The sequence below is a fragment of the Talpa occidentalis genome, unplaced genomic scaffold (genome assembly GCF_014898055.3).
Source record: "Talpa occidentalis isolate TD23 unplaced genomic scaffold, MPIMG_talOcc4v2.1 talOcc4.5, whole genome shotgun sequence".
Lineage (NCBI taxonomy): Eukaryota > Metazoa > Chordata > Mammalia > Eulipotyphla > Talpidae > Talpa > Talpa occidentalis.
Window position 1 is genome coordinate 17192802 of NW_023604861.1, and position 12165 is coordinate 17204966.

Sequence of the window (12165 nt, forward strand, 5' to 3'; positions counted from 1 at the left end):
GAAAACTCCAAAAATCAGGCCAATTCCCTATGATTACAAGTATAACCATAAACTGTTTTCAAGTACCATATGTAATAAATGTCAAGATTATTAAGGGTCTTAGATTTCACTTTCTTGCAGGTTATCAAGTTTTCCCTCCATAGTAATATAGATTCAGGCAGAAGACACAAGACTACTAGGTCAGAAGAACATATTCATAGCCCTAGTAGTACCCAAATCATAAGCATTTTGCTCCAGTTTTATAAGGACTGATTCACACAGGGTGACATAAAGAAGATATCTATATATAAAATGTGTTGAATTAATGTACAACTCTGCACTTAAAGAGCCTACTGTATCTTTTATAATGGACCATAAGCATGCCTACCCATTGTTCCTGAAGGAGATGCTGTCACTGTCTTTCAAGCCTTGATGCAAAAATACTCTTTGCACTGGAGGATATCTTTGTCTTTTTATGTTACTTACTTTATAGATCTTCTTGAAAGTAAAGTTTGGAAAAATGACAGTCATATTTGTAGAACATGTAGAGAAATATGAAAGATCCATGGGAAATGGGCTATAAATATGCATACATACATACATGAACACATGCATACTGTATGCATATGGATATAATGGATCTGACTATAAACCATTATATCCATGTATGTTTATATGTTGTTATTATCCGAAGAATTTTGCCTTAATGGTTTTATAGTAAGGATACTATGTTCATTCTTAAAGGTAACCTTGATTTATTCTTGCCATAAAAAAAAAATTATAATTAAGCCCTAATCAGTTCTCTGAGATTTTCATCTTCTATGTGTGACAATGTTTTAACCCTCCTAATTTTAATTTACTCTTTTATTCTTCTGTTGCTGGCATTCTAATGCGGATGTATGAAATTTTAACTAGAAAACCATGTTAAAACATTTTACTTAGTTAAAAAAAAATCACTTTCCTTCGTGATTAAGAACATTGGCAGATGTTTTGATAACATTCTAGCAACCGCTATAATTCTCTGATCTATATTCTGTGGATTTATATATCCTTACTCTCTAGGTAAAGTATCATGATTATTCACATTTTCATTTTCTCTGAAGAACCCATCTTAACAGGATATAAAATGTGAGGTTATTACTGTTAATTCTAAAATCTCTTTCTTAGCATCCCCTTAGGAAAGAATATGTATCCACATGATAGGTTTCTCAACATCTTGTTTTTCTTAACTTTTTTTTTAAGGCAAAATTGGTTTACAAAATTGTGTTTTAAGGTATAGGATTTCCCTCTCAGGCTTAGATAATCCACTACACCTACCACCAACACCTATCAGATCAGACAAAGCCAACTAATAACAAGTCCTAGAAATGTGACTGTAGAACTGAATCTACCAGAGGGAGATTTCCTGTCACTATAGAGAAAGCTTGGATTCCTCCAGTTTGGGAAGGCAAAATCAAATAACAAAAAAACTGAACAATTAAAAATTAGTTTTTGCTATCAATTGAGGCATAGTTGTTTGACAAGGATCAGCTACCTGAGAATAAGCAAAGAATGACCAAAACACATATTTAAAACCTACATCACAGGACTCTCTGGGAGTGTAGGGGTTCTGTATCAGCACTATTAAGCTATTGTCACTCACTGCAGCATGAATTTGATCCCTGGCCAGGTTGCTAACCCACATGGCACAGTAAACCTCTCCTGTCTCACCCACTGCTCCCCTCAGCAGTGTATTTCAGTAGATCCACCTGTTCTGCTCCATACTCTGTCCTGGTGAATCCTCTCATCCCCTAAACATCTGGTCTACACCCCAGTTCTTGTGTGCATAAATAAATAAATAAATAATAAATCTTTAAAAAATAAGCAATAGTTACATCAAATTCATTTAGAGATGTTCACATGAGTCCTAAGGTCTGGACCATTGCATGTTTATCTTTAGTTTCCCAGGATCATGGTGGTTGCAGACACATAAGAGATAAACTCTGGGGTTTTACCATATATTTTTTCCTAACAGCTTTGATTGATTACAGTGTCCAACTTGTTCTTTTTGTGGTTTTAGTTTGATATAATTTTTTTGGAAGTCTCCTTTTGAGGTCCTCCAGGGATATTTAATCTCCTATTGAAACATGTCACACTTGGCATTCAGATTTTCCCACTATCCTTTTTCACAGGAGACACTGAACATTATAAAATTGTCCCTCTGAACTTTTCCAAAGATTTTACCTCCTGGTGCAGCATAAGGGCTATGATCTTTTTATGGCAGTCTCTTCCTTAGTCACTCCTTGGTATGAGTCTAGTACCTGGATGCAATTTATTCATGAGTGCTAAAGCATAGAATAATTTGACTATTGGATTTGTAAACATTTTCCTTTGGGAGCCATAGGACTTACCTTGTTATTGTTTTCTTGCAGAATTTAGTTGCTTTGTTGGGTAACTGACTCAACTATTAGGTAACTTTTAAGTGGTAGATACCCCAACAGGACAAATAGCCAGAAATTTAAAATTCTATATCACTTCATTATTAGAAATGGATGATTTTATCTCCATCGAAACAATAGTTCAGTATTTTTCAGTTGAGCTAGTTCTTATGCTAGTCGGTGAATGCACTTTTATATAAATAAAACTTGGAAATGAATTAGAGAACAGATGGTGTAGATTTGGAAACTGTCTCCCTTTTATTGATCTTATGAGCAAGAAGCACAACTTGACTTTCACTTTAGGTCTATCTATTTGTCTTGATACTAAAATTTTGATTTCCTGTTAGTATCACACTAGCTACAACCAGCTCCCATTCAGGGGAATTCTCTTCCCCACTCTAACCTCTCCACTCTATGCTTTACAAGACTCAAAGGAAGTGGAGAAATTCTATGTATATGGATAAAAAATGAGAATGGATGCAAGGCAATGCCCTTACCCATGAAATTAAACAGGCAGTGATTCAGAAGAGAGCCTCTTTAAATAGCATATTGGCCTCTGGAGGAAGAACATAAGCTGTTTTTGGGGAAGAATGGTGTCCTTCTATCCATGCTGATCTCTCCTGGGTCTTTAATACTAATAAAAATATATGAGATATAAGAAAAATTTAATTAGGTAATTTGGCTAATATAACTATCTAGCTCTGAGAACACTTTCAATTAAGAATGAAATCTATTCTCTTGGTTTAATTTGGGTACTTTTGGTTACTAGCTTACACTATTAACTTCTCATGTATTTTTGTCTGGGTTGTACTTCCCTATGTGTCATCCCCACAGTCACAATGCTTCTATGTAACTGCTGTGCCATCAACACAGCAAATGATAACAAATATAATTTATAAAAGGACAGGAATGGTCACACATGGTGAAGTGAAACAACCATCTCTCAAGATATGATAAACTCTGGAATACCAAATAGTAGTGAAGAGCAGAATTGATTTTCCCCGAGTGTTAGTGGTTGCCTTCAGGTGAGGTTTTAGAATGACTACTCCAAACACTCAACTTAATGTATATTCAAAGATGAATTTACTATCTGGTAGTCACTAACATACATTTCTAATTTACCATATATTCTATAAGATGATTTTTACCAATCCCTAGAAGATGATAGTTGCAAGTAATTTTAATTTCAGAAATTTTCTGAAAAATTTATTAAATGCCTACAACAGTTTCCATCTTTGCAATATACCACATCAAAAGCATTTGACTTCATAAGTTGTTTAAAAACCACTCACTTCAAAATCTTTGTCTTACTGAGTCTACCTATACCATCATGATGCATACTCACTTTTCAGTTAAATCCCTCCTGAGCTTTTATGATACCTAGAATTTCTTGGTATGAGATTCAGTGTCTCTCAAGGACTGCCTCATATTCACCTCATATTTCCTGACCCAAGAAACCTATGTTTCAAGTTGCTTTCAGGCAGAACCAATACTAGCTGTCAATTTAATTTTCTACAGTTCACTCTCTTTTGCAAGAAAAATTCTTTTTGCTTTTTGTTGATATTACCTGCTTTTTGCTGATATTACCTGAAGCCTCAGAATTACTATAGTCATAAATAAATATATTACTGCACTATTTAATATTTCCCATTCATCACCATGTTGCTTTGAGAGAGAAATGTTTACTGCCCTGAATAAACTCCTAGATTCTCACAAGACCAAGTTCTTGCATGTTCCAGAAAACACTTTGACATTCATTTAATTTTATGCTTCATCTCTTACCTCTGACACAAAGCAAGTTGTACCTTGCTCTGTAAACAGTGCAGCATTCAGCCTGGCATACATGGCCATAAAAAAAAAAAAAAATAGGAGTCTAGCGTTTAAAATCAAAAAATATGTTATACATCCATCAAAATTTGTCACATAGCTGGAAAGGGTTTATGAAACACCATTTGCTGTGTCAAACTTTACCATATTGGGCAAAAACCACCAATTAAGAAGAAAGTTTCTTGAATACTGGTAATACAACTAATTTTGTAGTCCTAGGACTTAGTACAGTATTTGGAAATTTTTGCAGGTTGAATTGTATCAGATTCAGTATACCCCACTTATCTTTCCTTTCCTATCTTCATCTGCAATAAATATATCATTAAAGTTACTTGTTCTCAACTATGACTTTTTGAACAGAAAACTCAAGAACATTGACTGCAAGGGGTAACAAGGGGCTTTTAAAGAACTCCCTAGGACACCTTAAGAGATGTGGTCAGAAGTTTCAATTTACTGAAATTTGACTAGAGATGCATAATAAAAATGAGCATATTAATATGCTATTAGCCCACCTTGTCTTTAAGAAAAGTCCCCTCTGATTGCATTTATTATATAAATTTTACTGAATATGCCTTCTTTATTTTTTAAAGATTTATTTATTTATGCATACAAGAGCTGGAGCACAGGCCAGAGATGTGGGGAGTGAGAGGATCCACCAGAGACAGAGCAGGGAACAGAACAGGCAGACTCACTGAAATACACTGCTGAGGGGAGTAGAGGGAGAGTCAGGAAAGATCTGCCTCGCCTTGTGGGTTTCTCCCTGGCCAATTGGGGATCAAACTCGTGCTGCAGAGTCTGCGGATTGCTTCATAGTGTGGTGCTTAACCCCTTGCACCACCAGGGAGGCCCTGAATATGCCTTCTTTAAAGGGAAATTTTTTCTGAGCAAGGAGTAGAAAAACCTATTTTAACAGCACTTGGTACACGTTTTTATTTGCTAACCTTGTAAAATATATTTAAAATATCAAGAGCCAAACAATAGAAAACTATGTTAAAATAACCTTATCATAAATGTTAAATTATAAATGACCATTATATTTTAATCATGGAAGGAACTTTGTCAAGGATACCTTCTATCATGTGACATTGCCTTTGATGTTCTCTAGCTAAGCAATGTTTTACAGGCTTCACTATCATTACTTTGTTTCTTCTTTCTTCTCCTCTCTTTTATCCACTCATTCATGTTGTATTTTTTTCTTCCTTATTGTTCCTATTCTTCTATTACTATTTTTTTCTTATTATTATTATCATTTTGCTTCATGTTGTTATTCATTGTCGGTGTCTTGCTTATTGATCTTTTCCTTCTTTTCCTCTCTTCTTTTTATCTTTGGTTAACTATTAGTGTATCTAGTTATCCTCTGTCCTCCTTAATGACGATTTTTAACCCTTTCAAACTTTTAGTCAGAAGGGATATTTTCAACATTAATGTAATTAAATTAAACTGCAATTGCAATTAAATCATCTGGGCCTCCCTGATGGCACAAGAGGTTAAACACAGCACTGTGAACCTATCCACAGCCTCTGCAGCATGAGTTCGATTTCCAGCCAGCCAGGGAGCTAACCACATGGTGCAGCAGACTTCTCCTGTCTTGACTGCTTCTCCCCTCAGTGTGTCTTTCAGTTAGTCTGCCTGTTCTGTTCTCCACTCTGTCTTTGCTGAATCTTCTCACCCCTGGACCTCTGGCCTATACCCCAGTTCTAGTATGCATAAATAAATAAATCTTAAAAAGAATAAAATTAATCATCTTTAGTATATTGGTCACAAGCTATCAGTAGACAACAAATAAATATTGTTTGAATTATTAATACTCTCCTATCTCAAGAAAGGCTTGATGATACATGTGTTAATTCCATTCCTTTAAACTTTTGAGGTTTTCCTGAAGTTTGCTGCAGATATTAAAGGCAAAACAGCAACAGACCAGCATATATTTTCTAGTACCTTGGGCATACTAAAAGGGGAGTGCAAAAAAAGCAGGTACAAAAAAATCATACATTCCCTAAAGCATTCTAATTACAGAATTTTGAAAAATTTTCAATCCATGTACAATATCAATTCAGGTTTGAAAATGCTCTGAAAGCATCCACTGAATTTATGTAGTGGTGTACTTGTTATGGTTCATGCATTTCCCCTGTTAAAGATACAAATCTACTCCAAAGCAGATATTTTAGGGAACAAAATAGTGGAATAGACAATAGATAGTAGATTATACCATGCAATTCTTTTAATATTCCCCATTTTACCTATTTTTTCTTAATTCATCTCTGATTCATTTTCACTTAAATAATACCAACAGGAATACATAAAATTGACAGATTTATGTATCTGAATCTACCAATAGAGTTTATATAATCTGTTATTGGTCAGTCACTCAATCATTCAAAAGGACTAAACAGATGCCCTAAAAACTAATAGAATTACTACCATAAGCTGTAAAATCCTTTTTTAGCACTGTTTTAATTATTTTAGAAGCAAAGATAGTTTTAGCAAAGATAGCAAAGATAGTTTTCAATCACCCAGACTCTAGTTTACATAGAAAGCATGGATATCTGACTCAATTTCCTACCCAGTACTGTCATTCAAACTTTTCCACTGTTCTCACTGGAGCATATGTTTCATCATCTTAATGTGTTGTGAATATCTATGTGTTTTTCTCATCACCTTTATGTCCTATAAGAAGCTTTGCTTTATCCTGAATATATGTCTTCCTGTACTTCTAAATTCACTGGAGACCTCTCATATATTAACCATTTATTTTAATCCATTCAAGATTCCATAGGAGCTGTTAGTAGCACAGTTACTTTCTTTATTTCACACCATTATTTCCAAACCATTCATCCTCCTGCTCCCCACAAACACCACAGCTCTTTTAAGGTATACACCATAAGATTCACCAATGGAAATTTATAGTTGTAAACAGGTATAAAACTTCAGTTAAGTTTTAACTCACTAAAAGTGTTATTATCAGGATTACAGTCTTCAACTTTTTAAGTATTACATAAAGACTTCAGATAAAGTCATTGCATAAAGACATTGCAATTGACTTCTCAAATACTTTGTTATTGCTGAGATCTTAAACACACCCACATTAACTAGGTAATATTAATTACTGAGTAATACCCAAAAACTTCATGCTAATCATTCCTGACTTCCTTCTATTAACATTGAGTCTATTACCACCTCTTCAGAATGTCTTCAGTCTCATACAGTCTGCCAAACTTTGCACATGACATCAATCATTTTGCTACCTGTTATCCTCCACTCATGTCCTCACTTATCTGTACATTTTCTGTTCTCCCTTACATAATTCCATAGTCAGTCATTCTATCAGTCAGCATTCAACCAGCTAAGTAGTACCAGTAGGATATGTGCATGTGTATGTGTATATGTATGTGTATATATATATATATATATATATATATGTAAAAATATATATGCTTATATATTGTACACACAAATGAAAACAATACAAAGTGAGGATAAATAAAAAAGTAAAACTATGCATTCTAAAAAGCCATACTACTTTTTAAAAATATATAATATATGCACTTACTTTCAAATTAATAAAGCATGGTATAATTTTAACAGTCAAAATATGAGCCATTTTAGGTTTCAAGTGCTTAATATTGACATATGTACCCAACATCATCCCAACATGCTAATCTGAGTTTCTATTTAACTTTATACTTAACATTAAAACCGACAAAGCTTTAAAAAGAAACTCCTTGAATCATCAAAATTACTCATTCTTTTCTAAATGGATAATTGATTCCATTTTTAGTATTTTACCACTGATGGGGTAATTTTCCTATCAGATATTGGTATTTGGTAATGAGTAGTTATAGCCTAGTAAAATTAAAGTGTATCTCAAATATCTAGCTTTCCTCATCTCTTAATCTTCTAAGAAAACCTCATTTTAGTGTTCAAGATGAAAAATGTAAATCTATCATAATATTTCACATATTCTGATTAAAGTTAATTTTCTTAGTTATTCTCTTCTGGTGACAGCATTGTAAAAATTAGGAAATATGAAGAGTGTGTTCTTAACTGAATTTGAGAAGGGCTTCTATGACCATTTCAGCCCATTTTCTGACTGAACTAAAGACGTATAAAAAAATTTGTTGACTAGAAAAAGTTTTCCATATTACAAAATATATTTCCTTTCAATATGCCAAACCACCTAATCAAACATTTCAATATCTTCACAATTTGATATTTTTATTGAGGTAAAATCATTGCAGTAGAAAGGAAATGACTGTTTTACTTTCATTTTCATATATAGTATAGTCAAAACAAGAGCTACCATTTCTTTATACCCAGTCTTTTTGCTAATATATTACAGTTTTAATTTTGATGAATCGACATTGAACATTACTTCACAGTCTGGGTCAAAAAGAAATCTGAAAGTCACTACTGTAGATTGAGGGAAGAGAGGGGATAATAAAAAATCCATTCCACTAGTCTTGAAGCAACAAGATAATTCTTATATCTCATTTAAATCTATAAAGAATAAACTTATCTATATTTAGGATATAACAAACTTATGCTTACTTCCTATTGTTTAGGATAGTTATAATAAACTTCAATATAACATGGTGGTGTTCAATCTCAGATCGTTGGAGTTTAGGTTTTACATGCTTGGATCATCTTGACAGTCTACTTATTCCACCTCTATCACTAGATGAACAACATAAAGATTATGGAAAAACTTAAACATTCGATTCTATATTATTAAAGGAATCCAAACAAAAGTAGTGAAGAGGAAACATAACTTCAGTTCCTTATAGAAATATAAAATGATTGGCTCAATAGATTTTTGCACTCCATGAATTTCAAGTAAACATCATTTTATCTGCTATTATAATTAAATGAAAAATGATTATAGTTGATAAACTTGGGTACTGTATCTGACATTTTACAGTCTGAAAATAAGATAAATTTTCAGATTTAAATTAAGTTTAAGTGCTCTACAAACAACTATGGTTTTATTTCACAGTGATATATATGACATACTATGTGTATTTCATATAAGCAGTCTAAAATGTGCTGAGAAGAGCAATTTTGATTTATTCTACATATGTAATGACTTCTACAGATTGTTCTGTGCCCATCAGTGCTCTGAACTACATTTTATTTATATAGCATGTATAAGCACAGTTTATAATTTGTCAGCAAAAATGTATCTTTCAATTGGTTTCCTGTACAGAGCTGACCTAATCAGTATTACCTAGAGAATGACATCTAACACTGACAGCATTTTCTTAGTTAAAGATAGGAGGCTGTCAGGATTTCCATTAAATTTATATTCCCCCAGAGGTTTGTAACTCTGCTACTAAAAATGCCCCAGGCATAAACTTAGCATGGAGGTGTTAGTGAGGTAGTTTATTTTAAAAGGAAGCCTGTTTGTAAACTGTGAAAATGTCCTTCACATTTAAAAAGGCAGCCTGACAGTATGAATGTCTGCATACAAAAACATTTGCATTAACTCCATCTTTGTGTTCTTAACAATCCCACTAATGTTACAGCCAGAGAAGTACAATGATCCAGCTATTGAAATATCAGTGTTCAGTCAGTCATTTTTGTGTCCTCAGATGACCATGTATGTGTTCACTAATTTTTTTTTTTAAGTGGTAAGGATATTCCCAAATTAGGATATCATAGTGGTATCATAAAACCTGGCATGAAGCTTACCCTTAAAAAAAAAAAAAGAATGGAACCAGAGAATGGGAAATCAGGAGAGGCTCAGTTTTAAGATGTATAAGTTATGGAGCTCTAAGATAAAGCATTTTGACTTTAGTTAATAATATTGTTGGAGAAGGAAGTAGGATCAAAACAAGGTGGGTGGGAATTGTATGGGGACTATAATCAAGATGAAAATGCATACATTGTGCAAAAATGAAAAATGATGTAAAAATATATAAAATAAAAATAAATATTGTAAACTTAAAAATTTTAAAAAGGCATACCTTAAATGCTTATACACACAAACTGGGGGGTGGGGGTGGCATGGCTTTAAATCTTCAAGTTCTGTTATAGATCTGACATTATGAACATCAAATTAATACAAGCACTAATTGCTCAAGCTATAAAGCAAGTATAATGATAATGCCTTACCAAAATATGTGTACTGAGTTCAGAAAAATAAATCATGTAAATTTTACAAACTAGATGTGCTATTAACACTATTACTCAGAACACTTTTTTGTTGTATTGGACATAGAAGACCTCTCTAGGGGCCTCTCTGGTGGCACAGGGGTTAAGGACAGCACTATCAAGCTATTACCAGCCACTGCAGCATGAGTTCCATCCCCAGCCAGGGAGCTGACCCACATGGTACAGCAGAACTCTCCTGCCTCACCTGCTGCTCCCCTCAGCAGTGTGTTTCAGTAGATCTGCCTGTTCTGCTCCCCACACTCTCTGGTGAATCCTATCATCCCCTTCTCACCACACCTCTGGCTTACACCCCAGTTCTTGTATGCATAAGTAAATAAATATATCTTTTTTTTTTTAAAAAGAACGCCTCTCTAAACTTTATTGTGTTATCTGTAAGATGGGGGTGTAACGTTTTCCCCAATTAGTCTTGGGTATTATTACAATGAAAATTTTATTGCAAAGGCTTTACTTACACTAATCTCAATTTCTTATTGATCGTGTTGAGTGGTTTTATTTAATTTCTTCAATATTGACTAATTGCATTTTATTGAAAATCTTCCCTACCAAGTTAGTATTCTATACTTCTATGATGAGATCATTATTTTTATTCTTTTCTAAATAAATTATTTTGTAATTTTTAATATGAATTTTAAAAGTCAAGTATTTTACAAATGTATCTTTTTTGTTCTAGTATGATAGTTACCTTTTAAGATACATGTAGAAAACTCACTGTATTATGACAAGTTGTATTTTTTTCAATTTTATGAGAGAATGATAGAACAAAATGAAGCCATATTTACATTAATGCCTTTTTCTTTGATCAAATTTCTTCAATAACTGTAATTTCATCTTCTGGTTTAATATCTTTTTATCATTGAAAAATAGATTTGTGTAATATTATGTGTATTATTAGTTATTCAAATGGAAATAAATATGTAAAGTTTCATTTGCTTGTAATCTGGATTTCCTTTAATTTATCATTACTTATGATGTTAATTCATTTAAATTCTTATGAATCTCATAATCTCAGTAAGAAACTTTTATTAGAAATAGGATAATGGTATTGATCCGTACTGGGATGTCAGGCATGCAATCTCTTTTATAGTTCCATTTAAATTAGTGTGTTAAGGGAATATGTCTAACTTGACTAAAGATGCTTTTTCTGCTTGAATTACATTAGCAATTGTTCTTCTAGACACGACATTAGAGTGAAGGCATGGAATCAGTCCAGTAGGTTTGACAAATTCTGTTTATTCTCACCAGTAAGAGAGAAATGAATTAATGTCAGAAGTAGTATTAGAATAGGATGTTTACCCCAAATGTCCCAATAGCCAAAGAAAATGTTAATGGGGAAATGTGCCCCTTTCCTTTATGGCTTCATGACAGCTGCCTATTTTGTTTGTTCATTTGTTCTATCTCTCTACTGATATAAGAATTTAATGAACATTTCCTTGAAACATCCAATGCTGTTTCCAAAAGTTATGCACACAATATTGCCATTTTCTTGAATAATTCAGTCTTTCTGAGTGCACATTTTCAGTCTATGTATTCCTTATCTACAATTATATATTCGATGTATTAATGAAACTGCACTGTCACTGTACTTATATTTATATGTCAGGCATTTTTTTTTTTGGCTGGCCAGTTATTATAGCTAAAAATAATATTTTAGAATTCATTAGTTTCTTATAACTAAGAATTACAAAATTACCTATTTTTAACAATTCATTTGACTAAGAAATAAAATGTTATCAGCAGGAAAAACAAGATGCTACTACTAAAATTACACTTG